The following is a 25,220-nucleotide window of genomic DNA, read 5'->3' as shown; positions in this document are numbered from 1 at the left end:
AAAGCTTCCACTTATTTTGGATGCCTAAATTGGAGGTGTTAGAACTATTACCTTATATTAGAAATGATGTTCAGAGATATGAAGCAGCCATAACTCCAGAGGAAATCAGTGGAAGCTGTAGGTGCACCATGTCTCTAACAAAACAAAACAAAAACCAACAACTCCCCACAACCTTCAAAAGTCCAGACCCTGATGTCTCAAATTTAATGCAGTACCTAAACACTGAGATGCCTCAGATTAGTGAATGCTTAAAAATGTTGTCCCTTAATGTCTCTGCCTTAGCTTTTTCATCAGATAGGGGATGATAATACCTATTTCACATGGATATTGTCTTGGGTTACTTAATGTTTATAAAAAGTTCAAGATGAAAAATGCTATATATATATTAATTTCAGTGCTGTTCACTGTATATTGCAGCCATAATCTAAGCACTAAAACCTTACTGTGACCCCTGGTGGTCAGTCTAAGAACATGATTAGTAAAAAACATGAGTTTAATCTACCCACTGGCTGAGTTTAATCTACCCACTTCACACACTGCCTCACACAAAGGTCCTGCTTTAGACTTCCTTCCTAGACAGAATACAGGACTACAGTGACCTCATCCCAAAAGCAAATAACTACTATTGTATTGAAAAGAGGTGCTGGCTAGAGAGAACAAAAAGCAGATGGGTTTGGCATCAGTGCATGGGGTGTATAAGTAGGCCTACACTGCAGCTGGACAACCTTCCACAACTACACCAAAATAACTTTTGGAGTTAACAATTCAGATTTTTTGATGTATGATTTAAGGATTCTCTCAAATTAGCAAAGACCAACTGCTTAGTTACTCTGTTTCCATTAAAGTAGGGCAGATATGGTTTGCATACTAACTACATTCTTATTGTTCATTTCACTATGAAACTCTAAACAAATAACAGCTTGTTGGTACACTGATGTAAGATTCTTAATTTTTCTAGTGTAAACCTCATCCAGAAATCTGACAAAACAGAAACAGTATTTACTAGGCAGATGGGTAATTAATGTTTTCTCTGTTTAATTTATCTCCCAAGGTAGCAGCTACCTATTAACATTTATGTGCTGGTGAAAATTAGAGATATATTGTGGCTTAAATGTACATGTATTGTTTTGTTGGCTCTCAATATCACTAATAGGAGGCATAAGAGAGAAGAAATGAAGAACACTGAAATAGTTATGTGTATTAATGTCCTCTCAAAACATCTTAAGTAAATCACTGAATGAGGTGATATCATAGGCAAAATTTGCTGCTCAGTTTACTATTAAGGCAAAAGTTAAATACTGTATATTCATTTTCTGGCTGGTAAACAGCAGGTATGTTATGCCTGTGAGTGTTGGGAAGAAGAATCACCACCTACAGTTGTTGGTCAATACGTATCAAAGATAAAAAAAATAAGGAATAATAAAAATGTACAGATAAGCAAAGCAATAAAAATGCTGATTGAGCACTTAGTTTGAGGTAAGGTTATTTACGTTATGTATATGAACATAGGATATTAATGAAAGGGATTGCTGTTATAGAGTTTTAACTTTTTGAATTTCAAGATCTTCTACCAATAAATATTATTAGATGATATGCTCCCTTAATCTCCCACAGCTGTGAAAATTTAAATTGATAAATAGGAAAATATTGGTATTTTCAGTCAAAATGATAATAAATATAGGATTCTGCAAAGTCTACTCATTTTTTACCCTTAGTGGCAGATGCCTTTTACATGAACAACTAATTGTAAACTGTCATTTTACTAAGCAAAAAAGTTTTGGTCTGTTTTCATGAGACAGCAGGAAGAACTTGTCCATAAACAGCTTGATTTTCCCAGGCTGGCCTTCAAAACAGTTGCTGTGCTTGCTTTGGTGAATTATACTAACACTGGTGACAGGAGTCATAGCAGCAGCTACAAGTGTGTCACAGCTCTGCTGGTGTGCTTTAATGTAGTGCTCTTTGAAACAGTTCTAGGTTTAAGCACACTTTAGTGTATGAGTACCAATTAATGCAAAACATGTTATTGTCCTTTAGAAGTCATTAGTTGTAATAATGTAATGTAAACAGTGAATGTATAATGTAAACAACTCCTTATTTTTCATTTCTGGATACATAGGTTAAAAAAAATCCTGGCATCTGAGCAACCCCAGAACTTTGTGAAAATTTGGATCCAAAACATCTTTGCAGCTTGAGCACATAACTTTCCACAAGATGGATTCAATCCGTTCTTAGGTCACAAAGGAAAATGTTTTTGATTGTTTCACCTAATTTCAGTAGACATAGAAACACATCACATGTCATTTGGCATAGCTGACAGACAGGCTACTGTTGGGTACCTGGGACTGAAATATCAGAAATTATTTCAGGCCAAGACAGACTTGCACATGCTGCACCGCTAGAAGTGAAATCTTTCCTAGTTCCAGCTACCTTCTTAACCTAATATACTTTACTTTTATGAGCATATAATTCAAATAAAAAAAAGACAATGGTGCAATAATGGCAACTATTAAACACACCAGGGGTCTATCCCTAATTTTGATTTAATGGAACAATAACAGCCAAACCCACCCACCCACCATTGCATATAACACAGAGAAACAGATTCTGTGCTGTACCTCTCAGAGAGTACAGACCAGGGGACACAGTGGAACACAGATTAATTTAAGCCACCGTAGCAGTGCCTGGATTCTAGGTGCCTAGAGTCTTGAGAGGCCACTGGATGAAATTAGAGCCTGGGGGTATGTCTACACTACAAAGTTAATTCGAACTAACAGATGTTAGTTCAAATTAACTTTGATAGGCGCTACACATACAAACCGCTAGTTCAAACTTAATTCGAACTAGCGGAGCGCTTAATTCAAACTAGGTAAACCTCATTGTACGAGGACTAACGCCTAGTTCGAATTAGCTAGTTCGAATTAAGGGCTGTGTAGCCACTTAATTTGAACTAGTGGGAGGCTAGCCCTCCCCAGCTTGCCCTGGTGGCCACTCTGGGCACCACCAGGGAAACTCGTCTGCCTCCCTCCCGGCCCCGGAGCCCTTAAAGAGTCACGGGCTGGCTACAGTGCCCGTGCCAGGTGCAAGTCTGCCACCACCCAGCCAGCAGACCCTGCACCTGGCACGGCTCGAGCCAGCCACCCGCTGCCACCCAGCCCTCCGCCTCTTCCCGGGACCAGGCTGGCGGCTCCCGGGAGCCTGCCTGGGTCCGCAAGAGGCGGGCGCCCACCTGGTCTAGTGCGGACATCGTGGACCTCATCCACGACCTCCGCACTAGGCACAGGAAAGTGGCCGTCTAGGGAAGGATAGCTGCCAGCCTGGCCACCCAGGAGCAGGTGTGCATGAAAATCAAGGTGGTCCACTGAGACCCCCAACCCTGAGCCCTGAGCTTAGAATGGCCGTACTGGGTACGACCAAAGGTCCATCTAGCCCAGTAGCATGTCTGTCAACAGCGGCCAACACTAGGGACCCTGGAGGGGATGGACTGAAGACAATGACCAAGCCATTTGTCTCGTGCCATCCATCTCCAGCCTTCCACAAACAGAGGCCAGGGACACCATTTCTACCCCCTGGCTAATACCACTCCATGGATACAACCTCCATGAATTTATCTAACTTCTCTTTAAACTCTGTTAAAGTTCTAGCCTTCACAGCCTCCTGCAGCAAGGAGTTCCACAGGTTGACTATTTGCTTTGTGAAGAAGAACTTTCTGTTGTTAGTCTGAAGCCTGCTACCCATTCATTTCATGTGGTGTCCTCTAGTCCTTCTATTATGGGAACTAATGAAGAACTTTTCTTTATGCACCCCTCTCCACACCACTCATGTTTTTATAGACCTCTATCATATCCCCTCTCCGTCTTCTCTTTTCTAAGCTGAAAAGTCCCAGTCTCTTTAGCCTCTCTTCATATGGGACCTGTTCCAAACCTCTGATCATTTTAGTTGCCCTTCCCTCTCCCACCCTCCTTCTTCCCCTCTCCCACCTCCTTTTCCCAGTCTCCCCGAGTTTTGTTCAATAAAGAGAGTTTCTATTTTTGAACACGTGTGTCCTTTATTTTGTACCTCAGGAAGGGGGGCTAGGGAGGGGTAAGTGGAAGGAGGTGAGGGAGGAATGGGGTACGAGCCCCCGATGGGGAGGACTGGGCTGGCTCTGTGGGCTCCTCAGGGTGGAAGCTCTCCTGCAGCCCCCCGATTGACCCTCCTCCCTGGATGGCAGCCTGCGGCAAGTGCAGCTGGGCTGATGGCCAACTGCTGTGATGGGCCAAGCGTGGGCACTCAGGGCGCTCTAAGCCAGGACTGCTTTGTTGTCCCTCATCGAGTTAGAAAAGCAAGCGGGGAACCCCTGAGAACTGTCTGTCCGGGGTGGGGGTTGGGTTAAGCACAGCCCTCGGCTAGCCTGAGACATTCCTGAGTCCTAACCTGATGCCCTGCCGGCACTGCTTCCAGCAATTCTTAACCCTGGTTCAGGGTCCACTCAATGTGGACATGCTAATTCGAATTAGCAAAATGCTAATTCGAACTAGTTTTAAGGTCTAGATGCACTAGTTCGAATTAGCTTAGTTAAAATTAACTAATTCGAATTAAGTTAGTTCGAATTAGTGCTGTAGTGTAGACATACCCTGTCTCAGCCTACCTATGGGTCACTTTGGAGTCAGGAGCAACCAAGAACTTTTGTATTTCTGAGCACTAAAAAAACTCCCTCTCTTGACCTTGTCCCATCTCCTCTAGCGTCCAGTCCCACGTAGTGTTTAGAATACACCAGGGATATTTTCTATACACTGCCGCAGTGTCTTAGAGAACCTAGGATCAGCCAGTATTTTAGTCAATATGAACATACATTTTCCTCTCTAGAACACATGCCTTAGCATTCCAGTTTTTTAATTAGACACCTTAAACTGTAAAATGTTTTTAAACTTATTGAGTCAGAGTCTCTGGCGGACTAAGGCAGATGCGTTATGAAAGCAACAAACTGGACTTAAACTGACTGGGGACATCCAGTAGAGAATTTGCCCTGTGTGGGGGGCATCTTTGACACTTTCTGTATCAAATAGTCCCCTCTCCTTTCCTTTGGTATAAGGAGAAAATGGGGATGTGCTGGGTCATGGGTGGGAAGGAAGAAAGGGTTGTCACACCAGATCGTTCACTGGAGGGACTTTATATTACTGGCATCAACTGGGGCTGCTTCTGGACTCATAAGCAAATCTCGGATGGAGTGGAGACTCAATCCCAGTGTCTGCAAAGAGACAATCATGAGCAATACACTATAGCAAGAATGGTAGAGTCTGATCTGTCATCCCACAGAAAACTTGCAGGAAGAAAAATAATCACTAAAAACTCATCAAAGTTCACTGCCAATCCCCACTCAAAGTGAAGTGGCTTGAAAGGGGAGACAGGATTCAGACCTGAAACCAGGGCTCAAAACCTCCACATGGAAACCAGGTTACAGAACACTGGGTTCTAGGGTTGCAGTGCAACGTGCCAGATGCTCCCTATTCTGACATGGTTACCTTTGGATTCATGCTGCCATTAGTGCAGTACTGACAGCTTTACCCCTCCCCTACCAACACAAGTAGAGGGGAGAACCCAGCCCACAGACACAGGAAAAAATCTAAGTTAAGTATCAGAAACCTCTTAATAAACACATAGAATAAAATAAGCTTCCAAGGGATACTGTGGAATAACCATCACAGGAGATATCCAAAGCTGGACAAGGCAACCATTGACAATTTAAGAACAACAAAATTAGTGCTGCCATGTTTCATGAGGGTGCATTATGGGTCTTATCAAACATCCATTTAAGTCAGTGGAAGTATCTCCATCAACAGGCATTGGATCAGACTCTATATGACCTTCTTCCATCCCAAAGGATTCTGACATTATGTTACTATTGCTATTTTTATTAAAGCAAATAACCCAGAAAACCATTTCAAAACCAAGCATGGAGTAAGAGCAACAGCTTCAAAATCATTTGTAAATAAAAACCTCTAAACATGATTTTTTTTTAATTCAAATGCCACAAGTGGAAAAGGATGGAGAAGTAGAGCATCAGTTCAGTTGAACCACTTCGTGGACTACAAGAGAAAAGATTTAGTTGTTTTAAACAAGGTAAATATGCTATCCACCATATTCGACTTATTCTCACACTGAGTGACATGCAGTATAAATATGTTTTGTTTAGTACTTGTCTGTTGTACACCATCTGCTTAAAATAGTTAGACAAAAATGGATCCCCTTAGGGTTTAAATTTGTTGTCAGAAATAGATCAGTGGATACAGGGAACTTTCTTCTATCACTGGGTAGCTTAGAACAGCCTCCAGGAAATGATATAGGAGCTGTATTCCAAAAAAGGAAAAAGTATTCAGAAATGTTTGGCTTTCAATCTGTTCCCTCTGCAACCTATTTCATCACAGTAGAGAAAAGCAGAGTATAATCTGTAAACTTACCCTCTCTTTCTGAGTCACAGCTGAAACTGTGTTAGCAAGGATTTAGGATAAAGATGCTTTATTCCATGTCCACTGCTAGTCTGACAGGCGACCTCAAATGCTCTGTCCAATCACAGCAAATAGATAAGAAAAAGAGCAAAAATATATACAAAAAGTTTAGTAATTTTTTACTTAAGATTTCTTGGTTTATAGACTGTCCCCAGTCAAGGCAAGCAACTTTCAACAGCAGCAGTGGGAGTTCCACGTTCTCAAACATTAGTGGCGGGCCATGCTAGCTGACCAGAGCTCAAGCTGCAGGTCTATAAAATTGCATTGTAGGCATTCAGACTAGGGAGCCTCAGTCCAGTCAGTGGACAAGGGCTACCCATGAATGTTTTATTGCAATGTAGACGTACCCTGAGTGTTAAGAAGTTTAAGGACAAAGGACCCAATTCACAAATGTGCAGCACCCAATGCATTCTTTTAAATGACTGCAAAGTGAATGCAAAATGTTCCTGTACTGGAGCCTGAATGTCTATACTGAAATTTGACAGCCCTATGGTCTGAGCCCTGAAAACCCACATCAGCTGACATGGACCAATGTAGACTCACCCTAAGACTGCTTATAGCTCTATTTCATTCAGTAAAAATTAATGCAAGACAGAAATACAATTTTCCTGCCAATTCATTTGTACTGAATGATATGCCTTTCAGTCACAAATCACTATGAATTATAGTAATTACTCCACTAAGAAAAAGTGCAATTTGTTAACATTTGCTAGCAAGTTTAACATTTCTATAGCTATTGAGTTAGGTATACAGAGAAAGGTCCTGAACACTGGTATCTTATTTACTGCATTTGAATTTTTAAAAAACTGTCAAGTTAATTTTTCTCTTGAAACAATGCTTAAATTTGTAAACTATTTTAAAACTGCTTTAGCCATCATTTATCTGCATAGATAATTTACAACTTCATAGACACTATATAAGACAAATGTGTTCTGCAATAAAGTTTCATGGACCAAATTCTGCTCTCATTAACATCTATTCAACCCATTAATATTCTACTTTTGGGTAGGACTGAAAAGTTTTCTAGGCAATTACAGTGTTATTCCTCTTCACAAGATATTGAACAATACTGTTCTAGGCTAGGCAGACTGTCTGCAGCTAGGATGTTAATTTAAGATTTATTCCCTATCACATATAGGATTAAATCCTGCAAAGTCTGAGAGCACTCTCATTGGTTTGTATGATAGTTGATGGTATCCATCACACTGCAGAATTGAACTTCATATGCATATAAAGTTCAAATAATTGGGCCATGATAATATTTAACATGAATAACTTCTGCATATGTCTCTTTCTCTCATCAGAGTGACATCATCATGTCACTCTACATAACCATGTCCCCAACTCCAAGCCCACAGCCCCCAAATGGTCTCGCACCATGCCATCAGTGCTGCCGGCAGGCTTCCACGCTGTCCGGCCTCTTTGCCTACAGCCCTACCGGCTACAGCCCCTCCACGCACCACCCCTAGCCGCCTCACTCACCCTGCTCAAACACTGCCCTGCCAGTGCCATCTGCTGACTCTCGCCACACTACCAGTGCCACCAGCAGGCTTCCTTGCTAACTGTCCTCCATGAAATGGAGGGAGGGTTGGCAGTTCCATCCCCATGGGCCCTCTGGAGCCCCGCCTCCAGCCTGTAGCCCACGTGGCTACTGTACTGCTTTGTTCTGTATGGCCTAGGCCTATCCCCAGTGTTTGGGGGCCCCACTGCAGGTCTCTCCCTGAGTGAGTGACTCCGGCATGAGCCGGTGACTCGAGGCCAGGCCCCTGGCTCAGGCACGCCCTCCAGGGCTTGCAGTGAGCTGAGCAGGTCTTGCACCCCAGTCACTGCCCCAGCTCTCTGGAGTGGCTGCTCTGCTCTCCGGGTTTCCTGGGCTCGCCACAGAGCAAAGCTGCCCCAATAGGCCCATTCAAAAAGGCTGGGCGAGGGGCGGGCTGTTGCTCCTGCTACAGTGGCTGGGGCTCTGCTACCCAGCCTGATGGTGTTCCTTGAGGGGGAGAGGCAAGCAGCTTGATGAATTCATGGGAGGGGGCAGGGTGTGTGTAGGGAGGGAGGGGAAGAGGGATATGTGGGGATGAGGATGTGGGGATGGGCAGTGCAATAAGGGCACATGGGGAGTGAGGGAGATATAGGAATAGAGGCAGGGGGATGGGCAGTGTGGAGGGGGAGGGGCTAGGGAAGGATGGGGGTGTAGGAATGGAGGTTGGAGGTGGGGGTAGGGATGGAAGGAGGGGGGTGGGTTCTGGGCCATGGAGCTCCGGGATAAGGACTAGCGAAAGTGGCCAGTCAGAGGGGGATTGGCGAGCATAGTGAGCAGGGGGAGCAGCCCCCTAGTTGACTTAACTTATGAGTCCTTTTCTATTCTCGTACCTCATTATCCCTCACAAAGACAGGGAGGTAAAAATCTAAAAAGAACCAAAAGAAGGAGACTGACTAAGCAATAGCACGCATGTGGCAAAAAAGAGAGTTCCTAGCCTCTACAGGCTTTTCAATTCCCATGTAATCTGAGGGCTATGAAACCTTTCTTAAGATCATAAGGATTGCATATGGGTACCTGTCCCCTCTCCTCCCATCATGTATGTCAGTTTACACAAACACAGAAGAGGAAATGACTCTTGTCCACTTTGTATTTTCTTCATGGCCCAAGAATATCTAAAACTCAATACTATTTAATAAAAGGTTCAAGTCTTGAAGGTACAGAGAGGCTCACAGCTGGAACAGTTATTTTGTTCACCAGGCTGTGTACAAATCAAAATATACAACTGTCTTGTTACTGAACAGAGAAAAAGAAAACTTGAAGTATTCTGATTCTCCAAAGCATCTAGAAATATCATTCTTTGGAAGTTGTACTTTCAAGAATTAGGTCAGAGCGGCCTGCACTAGTGTGAAGTATTTGTAGATATGGTGGATTGCTTGGAGGATTATATTATAGGCATTAGTACTTACAAAATTAGTCCTGATGAAAAGTTCTACATTCAATGTGTTACAAAATGGATTTCTTAATTTTTCTATCAAGTAATTACAACAGACTGTAAGTTTAATGTTCTCAAAATGATTCTCCAATCTACCTCCAATCTGATCTGCAGGGAATAACTACACCTACCATACCCCTTAGTCTGTTCTGAAATTGCCAACAATAATACCGAATAGCACCAAATACTGTGATTTTGTTCTGATGTGTATAGAAATAGTTACTAGATTAGGAGCTAAGCACTTGGCCATTTAGGCTGGAATTTTCATAACTGCCTAAGGATGCTAGGCACCCAGCTTCCCATTGAATTTCAGTAACTCAGACTCATTCTGCAGCAATGTTAAATGACCCAAATTCAATGAGAGTTAGGCATAGCATATACCTACTTAGGCACCTATAAAAATTGCAACCTTATATTTGCCCTTATCTAATGTTCCATATTGATTCTACTACACACAAAAGTAGTATTAACACAGACCCATCATATGGGGTTGTGGCTGATTAATGAATAGCAATTGTTAATCACTTCAGAATAGAAATTCTCTATAAAAAAATTGTTGGCCAGGTTCAACTCCAGTTTAACACCAGTATATCAGAAGAAAACTAGATGAAAAATGTTTATACATAAGTAGAAGTGACATTAAAATTTAGGTTGTTCATTCAAGTAGCACTAAATCAGTTTGGAACCTGGTCTATAGTCTCTTCCATTAGATCTCATTTTGCTGCGACCAACAGGATTAGTAATGGTGGTGAATAATCTTAGAATTTTAGAACAATGTTCTCAGGAAAATAGATGCAGTTTTAATTTAAGGAAAGAATGTCTAAGTCTATGTGCAAAGATGTCCTTGGAAGATTTCAGTATGCCTCTGCTTTGGGTGGTAAGGAGTTAATATTGCATGACTTGACCTTTAATGAATGAGTCAGAAATCCTGGAACCAAAGTTTTCCATTTTCTGTGTTTGTATTTTATTTAGCTATACAAAGAATTTGAAAGAGATTAGGTTACTATTAATGTCAAGAGCATATTCCTCTACTAATGACTATAGGAATTTCGGGTATGATTTTGCATAAATCATTTTGATAGCAGTTTGCTACATTTCTATTAATTCTGCCTAGTCTTTTTGACTAATCAGTTGACAACAAAGAGCTAGCAAGGTATTTTATCATTAAGAACTGACATGTCCAAACACTGGACCAAATTTTGAGATCCTTATTCAAGGTATGATCATACTCATATGGGGAGAAACTGGCCTAAAGGGAATTACAAGAAGGGAAATGTTTGCAAGGTTCTTCTTGCAGAGACTTCTTAATCATTCTAAAATCAGGGAGTTTAGGGTCTTGTCTCCTGCTTATCATGGGCTCAACAATAAATACAGTAGATTCTGGGTATTAGAAGGAGACTGGTGTCTTCACAATGACTGTGGATCCCCAGTGACTGCTTCTTTCTGCCCATATTCACAGGACTGCTAAACTGGCAGCCATCCAAAGGACTTTAAGGCAGGATACCGTCAATAGATGGTTGCTCTGGAACTAACATAGCAACAAGCTCCACTCGGCAAGACAGGGGACACACTTTTACACCCTCTCCAATGCCCTCCAAAGACCGCTGCAGATTGTTTATCCTAACAGTCTAAGGAAACAGAAGGGGAAGGTATATTGTCATGGAGCCAAGTAAGAAGAAAGTGATCATGCATAAGGAGATCCCCATTTAGATTTGGGGGCAAAACTCTTAATTATTACTTCGACATTACTCAAGCAAACTCATATTAGCTTCAGTGGAAGTTTGCCTAAGAATTGACCGAGTCAATTAAAGACATCAAGATTTGGGCACTCTAGATGTAACGTTTACAACATGAACAATTGTACTTTCTTTCTTACAGCCACCACAATAGACTTGTGTCACATGTGAGCAAAAGATCATGCAAGTACTTCCACTGCAGGATTAGGATCTTAGATTGCTGCTATGTCATAGCCTAATAGAGCATGCAGTCAGGAAGCTCTTTCAGATATTAATGCAGATTTTTTCTCCTTTTAATTTCAACCTTTCCAAGTCATATGTCATCGGTTCGTCTTCCTGCTTCATGTGTTACACCCTATGTAGATGTTGCGTGCTCATATGCGCTTTTATCATTATGTGACCATTAATTCATTTATGCTTGACTCATCTTTTATTTCCCTTGTCTTTTCCCTGCAAATATTAATGGATTTTTTTTTAATTCTTCTTTGATCTGGTAGCATTCCAGTCCTAAGAAACAGACCTTGGACAAACAGTGTCATCAAGTGCCATTTAGGAGAGAGGCTTATGAGGAATCTAGATCTAAGAGTGATCATAAGAAAACATCCCCACTAGAAAGATATTGTCTTGCAGCAAATGCAGCTCATCTGTGTGCATGTTGAAAAAATAGAGACCCTTGCAAAGGACCAATAAGTAAAGAGATATTGGTTCCTCCCTTTTTCTAGGTAGCATATTTTGTACAGAGATACAAGGTAGGAGACATAATATCTTTTATTGAAGCAGTGTCTGTGGGTGAACTGTAGAAACTTCATGAACATAAAAGCTTTTCTCTTTCACCAACAAATTTGATACAATAACAGATATTACCTCACCGACCTTATGTCACTAATGTTCCAGGACCAACAGAGCTACAACAACATTGCAAACATAGTTTGTATAGAAACCGGCTAATTTAGGTAGAAGGCCAGTTCAGTCTTTGCTCCTTCGACAAATCGAGAATAATCACAAAATGCAAAATAAAAAACAAATATTCTTAATGCTCTCAAAAATTAAACAGATTTCTTCCATGTTACATATCTGTCTGGTATGGATGACCTTGAGCTGAACTCCCCCATCCCTCCAGAAGTCTTTAGAAGTCTGGATGTCTTTATGAGAAGAGAACCTATTAATTCGAGTACAATTAAGAAATGCTTCAGTATGATGCTGAATTATGACAGAAGAATTCAATGGATAGAAAACTGCTTGTGAAAATGCATGTACCCACTTATATGCTTTGAAAAGAATTTCAATAGGTGCCCAATAGTTCAGTTCACTACTGTTTTCCAAAGTGGACTGATAATACATGTCATTATAACAGTGTTGGCACCTGTGTTCCCTCTAATGCAAGAGGCAGATGCCAACCCGGCAGCACAGCTTCACATAATCAGCCCCTGCCCCGTGCACTGAGTCCTGAGCCCCTGACGGGGCAGGGCTGATTAATCACCTGTGAAGCTGTGCTGCCAGGTTGGCACCTGCCTCTTGCAAGTGTACCATCCCCCTGAGCCAATGTACTCTTGGTGGGTTTTCAGTCACTCAGGCCTCTACACATCAGGCCTCTACTCCCTTCAAGGGTATATGGCCCATGTTCTTTCTTAGCCCTGGTATAGTGCAAAAGCTCCTGCTTGAATCTATGGTTCAGTAGCTTCTTCCATGAGTCTTTGCCTTCATCAACCATGCAGGCGTTGCCCTGGGCTCAGTCTAAACAGAGCAGTAGGGCCCATCTTGGTATCTTGTACAGTCTGGCCAAGTTCTGTGCTCAGTAATCCCCTGGGCTCAGTCTTCCCACACTGAACTTTTCAAGGACCTGCTTCTCATCCTACCAGCCAGGCACCAAGTCTTTAGTTCTCAAGTCCCATGCAGCAACTAACTACTGCTTTATTCTGCAGCTCCTGTTATATGGCCTTCCTGGGTCCCAACTGGCTGCTTCCCCTGCAGAAACTCTAACCCAGTGCTTCTTAAACTTTTTAACACTGAGGAACACCAAATAGTAATTTTTTTATGAGGAACACCAAGGATTTTTTGTTGAGAAAAAGAAAAAGAATGGGGGGGGGGGGGAGGGGAGAGGTTTGGAGGAAAGTTATTGAGAAAAAAAAACAAACAAAAAAGGTCGCCTGCCCCTTTAAGGGCAGCCATTTTTTATTCTGTTGTTCTCCAAGGCACACTTCCGACTGCCTCACAGCACACCGGTGTACCACGGTGCACAGTTTAAGAAACACTGCTCTAGCCTGCTTGGAGGCCTCTATGCTCCTCCTTTACTACAATCGGTGTGCCAGAACCCTGTGGTCTCCAGCAGGGGGTCTTTGGGACTAGTTCACCCCATCACAATCACTTTAAAATATCATGAACAAACACCTCTTAGCATCAACATCATTGTGTTCTAATGCAAAGATTTTGTATACATACTCGTGCTATCTTCAAGCAAGCATGAGTATAAACAGTAGTGTAGCTATGGTAATATGGATAGTGAAAGCAGAGGCATTGCCAAGCTGTCTGAAACTCGTGGGTATATGTTCAGTTTCACTAAGCAGTGCCTCTGCTTCTGGTAACTGTGCTTACACGGTTATTTATTCTTGTGTTAGATTTATGAGTGCTGGCATGATTAGTTGTTCACGAACATCAAAATCACATCCTTAGCTCATAGGGCTGATGTAGCCTTAGTCTGTAAGATCACTGGAATAAGGGCTATGTTTTTATTATGTATTTATATGTGCCAAGCACAATGGAGCCCTGATCTATGACTAAGCCCCTGCATTTTACTATAAGATACTCCATAGAATCCTAGAATCCTAGGACTGGAAGAGTCTTCAGGAGGTCATTGAGTCCAACCCCCTGCTCAAGGCAGGCCAAATCCCAAATAAATCAACCAAGCCTAGGACTTTGTCAAGCTGGGACTTAAAAACCTCTAGGGATGGAGATTCCACCACCTCCCTAGGTAACCCATTCCAGTGCTTCGCTACCCTTCTAGTGAAATAGTTTTTCCTAATATCCAATCTAGACGTCCCCCACTATAATTTGAGACCATTGCTCCTTTTTCTGCAATCTGTCACTACTAAAAACAGCCTCTCTCCATCTTCTTTCGAACTTCCCTTCAGGAAGTTGAAGGCTGCTCTCAAATCCTCCCTCACTCTTCTCTTTTGCAGACTAAATGTAAGGGGACTGTTAGCCCCTTACTAAAACTCTGTGGGAGTTTTTGGTTCTCCAGCTCCCAGAATCAAAGGGGAAGGGTCCATGAGAAATCAGGGCCCTGAGACTGACAGACCCCAAAGACAATGGAAAGCAGCCAACACTCCAGCTCAGCCTGATTGATAGGTTGGACAGGCCAGTGAGGAAAGTAAGAGGCCAGGCCCCATCCTCCCTGTAAGCTTGGATTTTTCTGGGTCTCTCTGGGCAAGGAAAGAGCTGCGAGACAGCTAAAAGGAGTGCAAGCTGTGCTAAGGGGCAGTCCTGCAGCAACAGAGGCAGGCACACACAGTCCAAGGAGCGCTGACCCTGTGTTGAGCAGCAGACTGGCAGTGCTTAGAGAGCTAAAAGGGACAGAGAAGCAACGCAAGGAGCTAGAGACTGGCAAAGCGTCACAGCCTGCAGATGGGTGTGGTGAGCAGCTGGGACCAGCAAAGTGGGGGGAGAGGCTCTGGGCAGGGAGATATCACCAGCCAAGAGGCCCAGCAGGACAGACTGCGAGAGGGGTCTGGCTACCTAGAGCTTGAGGCTGTGTGGTCACTGCCAGAGCAAGCGTGTCCAGCCTGCAGCCCCCTGCAGCACATCCAGGCCCTCTAAGGGGCCTATAAGGAAGAGAGTGTGAACTGTCCTTACACTCTGCAGACTGCTGTTTGTGATGTCCCCATGCCACAGAGCAGGACTGTGTGTTCTCATTTAACCTTTCTCATTTTCTCTTATTCTTTTCTCTCTAATCAGCTGATGTTTAATAAATTGTATTTACTTTGAACTTTATGGAATGATCACTGGACCAAGAAAGCATGCAGTGTGACGAGAGCACCCCGGAGTGGGAACACGCTAGCCCCTACCCCAAGTGACTACAATGTCGGGGATTAAGCCCCAGGATACCTGGGCCCAACCTTCTTGGGGTTTCAAGAGCTCTGCTACTCAGGAGAGTGGAGGGGGAGCCCTCAGGATCAGGGAGGCCATGGAGTAAAGGAAGTAGGAGTGGGGACTCATATCCTTTCATTGGTCCATTTCACCCGGGTGGTATAGAACTCAAGAAAGTTCCCCACAATAGCGGGACCATTCCACCGCTTACATAAATAAGCTCAAATCCCTCAGCCTCTTCTTGTAGGTCATGTGCTCCAGCCCCCTAATCATTTTGGTTGCTGTCTGCTGGACCCTCAGCCAGTGGGGGGCCCAGAACTGGACGCAATACTCCAGATGTGGCCTCACAACAGCTGAATAAAGGGGAATAATCACTTCTATAGATTTGCCAGCAATGCTTCTCCAAAAGCACCCTATTATTCCATTAGCCTTCTTGGCTACAAGGGCACACTGTTGACTCAAATCCAGCTTCTCATCCACTGTAATCCCCAGGTCCTTTTCTGCCAAACTGGTGCTTAGCCAGTCGGTCCCCAATCTGTTTCAATGCTTGGGATTCTTCCTTCCTAAGTGCAGGACTCTTGTTGAACCTCATCAGATTTCTTTTGGCCCAATCCTCCAATTTGTCTAGGTCACTCTGGACCCTCTCCCTGCCCTCCAGCATATCTACCTCTCCCCCTAGTTTAGTGTCATCCACAAATTTGCTGAGGGGGCAATCCATCCCCTCATCCAGGTCATTAACAAAGATGTTGAACAAAACCGGCCCTAGAACCGATCCTGAGGGCACTCCTCTAGAAACCGACCGCCAACCTGACCGTTGATCACTACCCATTGGGCCTGAAAATCTAGCCAGTTTTCTATCCACCTTAGAGTCCATTCATCCAATTCATGCTTCCTTAACTTGCTGGCAAGAATATTGTGGGAGACTGTATCAAAAGCTTTGCTAAAGTCAAGGTACATACATCCACTGACTTCTCCATGTCTCCAGAGTCATTACCTCATCGTAGAAGCTAATCAGGTTTGTCAGGCATGACTTGCCCTTGTTGAATCCAAGCTGATTATTCCTGATTTCCTTCCCCTCTTCCAAATGCCTCAAAATGGTTTCCTTGGGGATCCCTTCCATGATTTTTCCAAGGACTGAGGTAATGCTGACAAGTCTATAGTTCCCTGGATTGTCCTTCTTCCCTTTCATAAAGATGATGGTGTGATGGGGTGGAGCAACCCCGTCACCAGCCGCAGGCGGAAGGACTGTCCATGGCTGCAGGAGCCGCTGGGTCTGTGGCGGCAGCCCCGGGGAACCCACCTCTGGACTGCCCCCGAGACGGGCGGGGGCCGGGGAAGACTGTGGCTGGCTGGCCCGAGGGTGGGGAAGATGGCGCGCAGCAGTGCTCGGAGATGACGCCAGCTGACGTCACCGACGCGACGGGCAAAATGGCCGCCGGGAACCCGGAAATGGGGAAAAACGGCCGAGGGGAGGATAAAAGGGGCCGGATGGGCCAGCAAGGGGGAGGAGGGAAGCAGGAGGGGAACGGAGGAGCAGGTACCGGGGCTGGGGAGGAACCAGCGGGCTGGGAGCCCGAGTTGCTTATGCCAGGGTGGAGCGGGGAGAGTTGAGCCCGCCACCGGCGGGGTCGTGAGGCCCAGGGAGGGTCACAAAGCCCGTGAGCAGGCGAGTTTAGGGGCAAGCCCCCGCCTGCTTCCACTGGAAGTCAAGCTCCTAGTGTTAGGGCCCTGGGCCGGGGTTCGGGAGCGAGGGAGGGCCCAGACCCCACCCCGCCGGCAGTGGTCGACGCCTTACCCCCAAAGCCTTCCTTGTTTTGTTTTTGTTGACAATACAGTTGGGACCAGCAGGTGGACCGTGACAGATGGGCACTAAATTTGCCTTTTTCCAATTGTCCAGGACCTCTCCTGATCTCCACAAATTTTCAAAGATAATAGCCACAGGCTCTGCAATGACATTTCCCAACTCCCTCAGTACCCTTGGATGCATTAAATCTGGACCCCTGGATTTTTGTATGTGTAGCTTTTCTAAATAGTTCTTAACCTGTTCTTTCTCCACCGAGGGCTGCCCACCTCCTTCCCATACTGCATTGCCTAGTGAGTAGTCTGGGAGCTGACCTCGTCTGTGAAGACAGAGGCAAAAAAAGCTTCCCACATCATCTGTCACCTCATCCAGTAAAGGCCGCACACCCTCTCTGATCACCCTCTTATTGCTAACATGCCCATAGAAACCTTTCTTGTTATCCTTCACATCCCTTCCTAGTTGCAATTCCGATTGTGCTTTCGCCTTCCTGATAACTCCCCTACATTCTTGAGCAATATATTTATACTGCTCTCTAGTCATCTGTCCAAATTTTCACTTTTTGTAAGCTTCCTTTTTGTGTTTAAACTCGCCAAGGATTTCCCTCTAAGCTACACGGCTACCTCTCTATTACCAGTGTTTTCAACATTTTTCGTCTCTGACAGGAGAAGCCTAGATGTTACTACTCTCAAAATTAGGCATAATTCAAATTACAGCTTTACTTTAGTCTAGGCTGTAGGCTGAGTTAGGAAAATCAGTGGACATGAGTTCTGAAATGGGTCTCTGACAAATTTCTTAGCAAAGGTAAAGGAGCAAATTGACATTTTCTTTGGGAAAAAATATCCCATGTCCTTTGATGTCAGTTCATTCCAAGTTGGTGAATCATTTAAAGTTATGCTACATGGAGCTATAATTTCAAATGTCTTATAAAAAAAGATCACATAAGCATCAGTTGAACTGGAAAACATATTATATAATTTGGAAAAAATATTAGCAAATACCTAATTTGACAACATTAAGTAAGTTGAAGACAACTAGGGCAGAACACAATTGTTTAGTGACCCAATAAGCTAAACACGGCTTGTTCTTATTCAAGCAAAGTCTACCACATGAAGAAATAGATGGAACAAAATTTCTTTCTGACCTTATTTTAAAATAGTGATTCCAAAGAATATATCCTCTTGATTAAAACAACCATAAACAGGCTACTTTGGGATGGTAAGAGGTGTTCGCAGTCTTTTAGGCAACACAGATTACATTAAATTCTCCAGCTCATCTAAGCAAGTGGCAAATGTAGCCAGTTAAGTTTTGCATTGCCAGAATGCAAACACAGAGAAATGATTAGTAATGTGCAAAGAGATTACTCTCATGAGTCAGGTAGTTTTTGTTGAAAGATTTCAGAAAGCCTGTTGCAGCAAACAAAATCAACTACTTCATGACCTAACTGGCAATCCAAAGTGAGGTTCCACTCCGAAAAGTGACTACATAAAAAAGCACCCTTACTCAGCATATCTGATCACTGTGGATATTCAGAGTGATCTGCTTGCTTTAGTGATGATTTATATTACTGTGTTTTATTTTTTTTAGCATGGCAGAGTCAACGGAGGGAAGAAGGAGAGAACTGGTTTCTTGCCATGCTTCTGAATCCCAGTGAATGTTGCTTTACACTAAAAATAGCATTTTCTCTAGCAATCTGCTTGCAGTTAGGATTCAGCACTAATATATTACTTTATTGAAAGTTAAAACTAATTTTTACTCCTGCTGCAGATGGCATTGGCTCTGCAGATCTATGTTCCGTTTGGAACATTGTGTTGTTGCATGAATCAGAAAAACCATAACTGTACTTCCAGGTCAAGTTTGCCGGGTTAGCAGTTTGAAGGAAAACCTGCACCATCTTTTTATTTGTAACTATGATCCAGAAGCCAGACTTAAAATAAACATGAAGCCCCATTGTACCATATTTCAGTCAGAGCAGGAAAACATTGCAAGCTAAGATCAACATTACTTTGCCATACAAACTTCTGGCTTCCTAAATAATTAACACTATCGCATCACCTTTGTGTGTGTGTATTATTATGGTAGGAGGAAGGATGCTCACTGTCCCCTCTGTTAATCCAAACAGGTCCTGACACAGGCATTGATTCATTGCACGATAGGTGCCAAAAGCACTGCTCCTTCTCCCATTAATGTCAACAGCAGAACCCTCATTAATTTCATTGAGCTAAATTGTTTGCAAAGTAGACTTTCTAAGCAAGTTTTTTGCTTGCAAAGCACAGAGACCCAATTGTTTCACAGGAGTTCCATTAATCCTAACTGTGAAAGCAAGACTCTCAAAAGCTTTAGTAATACTTCAGTCTCACCTAACTTCATTTCAATATTGGAAAGAAAGGATTCTTACATTAAAATGCTTCCCTTATTTTTTCCTAGTCAAATATTTTGTCTATGAAGGTCTATTGTGAGGCGGCAGATCCTTTATTATGTACTAACTGAACCTTTTCATGCTGCTGTCCACATCTTTACATCCTGTTATTTCCAGTGCATAAAACTTTTAACCATTTGATTCAGAAAGACTCTTCAATGTGTTGAATCTGTTTGAGACCTCAATCAAAGAGGACAGAGTTGAGACCATAATAGGAAGTCATGCAACTCTTTGTAGTTTATCCCTTTGAAATAATTGGAGATAACTTTTTTACTTGGATTTAAAAACAAAAGATCTTCTCTGCCATCTATGGGCAGGAAGGCCATCCCATTTCTTCTGTGTCTTGCCAAGAAATTCAACAGGAATCTCACTGGTCAAGATAGCAATGATTTGGCTGCCTCTCAAATGAGCCTGCGTATTAGCTGAGATTGTGATGAATGCCTCATAGCACAGTTTATATTTAAAGAATTTTTCTCAACAGAGGCAATGATGCAATTTCAAGGTAAACCACTCAAGAGTATTTGATTTGAAAAACAAGGTCCAAAACTGTGCTACTGCGCCCAGGATAAAATAGGTAAAATCAATCATCCTAATTGAATACATCTTCTAAACCTGTTATACTAATAACAAAATCACTTTTCCATGAAAGATCTGACAACAGATGCTCCATTCCCCCAGCACACAGTTGCAAACTTCAAGGCACTTTCTTGCGCAAAAAGATATGCAAATGAGGCATGACAATGAATATTGCCACATCTCATTTGCATACCTAATGAGCTTCCATTTTGCACAAGGGGCTTTTGTGCAAGAAGGAGCTGTGTACACTCCCCTTTTGTGCAGGAGCCATTCTGCAACTTATTTTCCTTGCGCAAAAATGGTGGCTCATTAGGTATGCAAATAAGACTGCTATATTCACCCTCATGCCTCATTTGCATATCTTCTTATGCAAGAATGCACAATGTAGATGTAGTCCAAAAGGATGACTCCACAAAAGACCAGAATACTGGTGCAAACCCCAATGTGATCCAGGAAAATGGTCATGTGTGCCCATTACTTGAGATTCAGAAGGTAAGTAAGGCCACCAACACAGAGGGAGGCTTTCTTGTCTAGTTTTAAGATATGCACTGGGGGAGCTATATCAGTGCCTGAAAACTAGAAAAAAATCCAATTCTAAGGCATATAGGGCCTTAACTGAAAACAGGGAAGTCACAGGGATGTTGGCTATAATTCAAATGCCTAACAGAATGGGTAGTTATTATGATAATACAACTCTCCTATTATAAAGTAAGAGGCTCTAAATCAAGCAGCCTTACCTAAGATGGAGGGCTGCCTACTGTTTCCACAGCCACCCTCAAAAGATGGGGGGGAGAAAAGGAAGTAGTATGGGACTGGGGAGGGACAACCACAACAAGCCACCTTACAAAGGAAGTAATTTCCCATATTTGCATTTGGTTAAGGTTGGCAAGCAGGCAACACTGATTCAGGGAAAAGTAATCAAACTCTCTTTAATACAAGTGAAGATTGGTAGGTCTGCAAGAGGGGGAAATCAGCACATTGTAAGTTGAGAAAATCAGGAAGAAAATTGGTTTTCTGGCCAGCAGAAAAGCCAGGACAAATAGAAAATGCGGCTGAGTGGTTAATAATTCACTTTTCACCGTTAGTAACAAAAACATCTTACATTAAATACACTCAGGAAAGGAAAAGAGGCCTCCCAATTCCACATTTTCTGAGAGCTCTGCTCTTATGGCTTCACCAGGATTCGTACAACAATGAAGACAAGAAAAAGTATCTTTTCTCCTTAGCATTACAATACAAAAATTAAATCTCCAGATTTTCTCTCCCATGAAATCAATATCCTTCCCTCATATCCCAGGACCAGGACAATGACAATCATCTGGTTCAATGTTTTATTTTGTAGGCAACTTTGGAAGATTAAGAACCTCTTATGGATCAGCCTCCCCATTCAGTAGCCCAGTTCTCCTACACTGCTTGGCCCTAAAAGTATGTAAAGATGAGGACTCCACAAAGAACTCCATATAATACTGGTGGTCCTGAGACCACAGTCTGAGAGCCACAGATCTAATGTAAGCATATACACAAAGGTCAATATTTTTTAAATTGAGTACTTTAAGTTAAGCTCCTAAAACCATTTTTAGGTACCTAAACAAATGTTTCCTGATTTTTAAAATCAATTAAATTTGAGAGTGCTCAGCATTTCTTTAAAAAAAATCAAGCCATTTTATTTAGGTGTCTAAATATGGATTTAGGAGCCTATGTTTTTTACACGCTAGTTTGGAAGTTTTGTTCTGAAAGCCTGAGATTTTGGGTAAATGGAACGGGGATAAAAATGAGTAAGGAAGACTTTTGCTCTTCTTTATGAAGCAGATAACTAAGAAACTCAACAAGTTTTTGTGAACAGATGGTTTGTTAACTTACTCCCTGTGTTGCCCAAAAGATTGTCCTCCAAAAATAGAACCAAGGCGGATGGCAGTGAGATAAAAATCCATGCAGAGTAAGAAAAAGGAAACTGCAGATTGAATGGCTTTATGTACAGTGAAAAATCTTCCTTCTTTATTTTTCTCTTTAATTTGATTGGGCCTAGATTGTTATTTTGAAGCAGCGTGAGTGTGGATGCTCAGCTGCTGCTATTTTGAAATAATTGGCCTCCAGAGGCCTCTCATAGCTGCACTTGTGGCTGCTCTGGCCACATACCTGACAATTCTGATGCTCCTTTTCTCCTGCAGAGCTTAAAGCTGCAGACAGAATGGAAAGGCCTTGTGGCACCAGAACAGCCTTGCTAGCCCCAGGCTACACAGCGCCCTTCGTGAGAGCCATGGCCGACTCCAGCACTTACTCTGCCATGGTTGCCATCACTCCCACTGCTAGCTGTCTGTCTATCTAGACTATATATATACACACACACATACTATAGATATACTATATAAAGAGTATATCTTTTAGAGAGACATCCAAATTTGACTTAAAAATTGTCATTGATGGAGAATTGAGCACGACTCTCACTATTAACAATTTACACCTTATTTTTAGTCTGAATATTGATAAATTAAATGTTGTCAAAATACGTACTTGCTTACTTTAAAATGCTAGAAATTATGGGTGAACTAGATAGTGCAGCATTAAATGAGGTTTTGATATAATAGGCATCATGGAAACTAGATGGAATGAGAATAGTCAATGGGACATGGTAATAGCAAGTTGCCCAATATACAGTAAGAAGTGCTGGTGGATGAGTTGCACTATATGTGAAAGAAAGCACAAAGTCAAATAAAAAAAAAATCTTAATGAATCAAGCTGTACCATAGAATCAAGAATACAGCAATAGGTCAACCAATTGGCAATGCAAAGACAAAAGAACTGAAGGCCAGGATTCCCTAGGATGCTTACATGAAAGGGAAAGGAGTCCAGGAGACCTGGCAATACTTTAAAGAAGCCTTATTGAAGGCACAGGGACAAACCATCCCGATGCGTAGTAAGAAAAGTAAATATGGTAGGCAACTAAATTGGCTTACCGGGGACATCCTGGTGAGCTTAAACACAAAAAGGAAACTTACAAGAAGTGGAAACTTGGACAGATGACCAGGGAGGAGTATAAATATATTGCTCAAGAATGCAGGGGAGTTATCAGGAAGGCGAAAGTGCAATTGGAATTACATCTAGTAAAGGATGTGAAGGGTAACAAGAAAGCTTTATACAGGCATGTTAGCAATAAGAGGGTGATCAGAGAGGGAGGTAACTGGACAAGGGAGGTAACCTAGTGACAGATGATGTGGGAAAAGCTGAAGTACTCAATGCTTTCTTTGCCTCTATCTTCACAGTCAAACTGGCTAGATTTTCAGGCCCAATGGGTAGTGATCAACAGTCAGGTTGGCAGTCGGTTTCTAGAGGAGTGCCCTCAGGATCGGTTCTAGGGCCGGTTTTGTTCAACATCTTCGTTAATCACCTCGGTGAGGGGATGGATTGCCCCCTCAGCAAATTTGTGGATGACACTAAGCTAGGGGGAGAGGTAGATATGCTGGAGGGCAGGGAGGGGGTCCAGAGTGACCTAGACAAATTGGAGGATTGGGCCAAAAGAAATCTGATGAGGTTCAACAAGGACAAGTGCAGAATCCTGCACTTGGGACGGAATAATCCCAATCCTGAGGTCTCCTCCAGCCCTAGGATTCTATGAAAATCTGAGAGGCCACAAAGATGAAATAGGGTACGTCTACACTACAGCGCTAATTCGAACTAAGCTAATTCGAACTAGCGCATCTAGAACTAAAAACTAGTTCGAATTAGCGTTTTGCTAATTCGAACTAGCGCGTCCACACTGATTGGACGCAGGGGGGCATTTAAGGGCAGCTGAAACCGGTTCTGGCAGGGCATCAGGTCAGTAGTTGCTTTGTGTGGCTGCTGTCTGAGGCTATCTCTGAGGCTCGAGCTTAAAGGGACCCCCCTGGACAGCCGGTTCTTAGTTTTTCCTGCTTGCTTGCCAACCTCGCCGAGGGGCAGCAAAGCGTTGGTCTCTGCGCCCGTCTGTGTCGGTGCTTCCCTTCGGGGGGGCCGCTGCAGGTGGCAACATGGAGCCACGGCTCGCCCTGCACCTTCTGGTGCACATTCTGGACTTGCTGCTGCAAGCCTGCCAGCAATGGCTCGAGGCTGCCTGGCACCACCTGGTGAACGTCAGCCCCCTGCCTCTCCGCCTGGCCGCCCTGGGGGCCGTGGAGGAGCCGCGGCGGCGCCCCAGCACTGGCGTGCCCCGCCGCGTCTGGCGTCTGGACACCAGCACCGACTGGTGGGACCGCATCGTCCTGGAGCGCTGGGAGGACCGACAGTGGACCCAGAACTTCAGGATGAGGAGGGACACCTTCCTGGAGCTCTGCGAGTGGCTCGCCCCTGCCCTGCAAAGAAGGGACACTCGCATGAGACCCGCCATCCCCCTCCAGAAGCGGGTGGCCATCGCCCTCTGGAAGCTCTCCACGCTGGACAGCTACCAATCCATCGGGAACCAGTTCGGCATGGGGAGATCAACCGTCGGAGCGGTGCTCATGCAGGTATGGCACTCGTCGGCCACCGAGCCAGGGGGGAGGGGAGCTGCAAGGAGGGGATGGGCCGCCCCAGGGACAAAGGGAGGGCGGGAGGAGGCGAAAGCGCTCCGCACCGGAGGGGTCGGGCTGTCCCGGCCGTACTACACGCTGCCAGGGGGGTTGCTTCCGGGAGTGGGGCGCGGGGCACTGCCAGGGCACGCACGCTCCCAGCCACCCGGGCGCCCCACTGATTGGCGCTTTGCTGTGTCTCTCTCCGCAGGTGGTCAAGGCCATCAACCGGGTGCTGCTCCGCAGGGTGGTCCGCCTCGCCGACCTGGACGCCGTCATCTGGGGCTTCGGCGCCCTCGGCTTCTCCAACTGCGGGGGGGCCATCGACGGGACGCACATCCCCATCCGTGCCCCGGAACACCAGGCGTCCCGGTACGTCAACAGAAAGGGGTACTTCTCCGTGATCCTGCAGGCCGTGTGTGACCACCGGGGCCAGTTCACGGACATTAATGTGGGCTGGTCCGGCAAAGCACACGACGCCCGGGTGTACCACAACTCCTCCGTGTGCCAGCGGCTGCAGGACGGGTCCTTCTTCCCCGACCACCACATCAGGGTCGGGGACGTGGACATGCCCGTGTGCCTGGTGGGGGATGCCGCCTACCCACTGCAGCCGTGGCTGATGAAGCCCTAC

General features: G+C 44.1%; 1 protein-coding gene across 13 annotated transcripts in view; it reads right to left on the bottom strand.

Annotated features, from left to right (window-relative positions):
• Positions 1-25,220, bottom strand: part of IRAG1 (inositol 1,4,5-triphosphate receptor associated 1) — a 200,154-nt gene that overhangs the window by 108,919 nt on the left and 66,015 nt on the right. For 12 of the 13 annotated variants that reach the window (XM_075927919.2, XM_089778618.1, XM_089778617.1 and 9 more), the window contains one exon: positions 6,438-6,539. The exons of the other annotated variant lie outside the window; for it this stretch is intronic. The gene's annotated coding sequence lies outside the window, so the exon portion shown is untranslated. The remainder of the gene's footprint in view (positions 1-6,437; positions 6,540-25,220) is intronic. 13 annotated transcript variants of the gene reach the window in all.

Source organism: Pelodiscus sinensis, chromosome 5, assembly GCF_052426305.1.
Source record: "Pelodiscus sinensis isolate ZL-2025 chromosome 5, ASM5242630v1, whole genome shotgun sequence".
Taxonomy (NCBI): domain Eukaryota; kingdom Metazoa; phylum Chordata; order Testudines; family Trionychidae; genus Pelodiscus; species Pelodiscus sinensis.
This window is presented reverse-complemented; position numbering and strand designations above follow the sequence as displayed.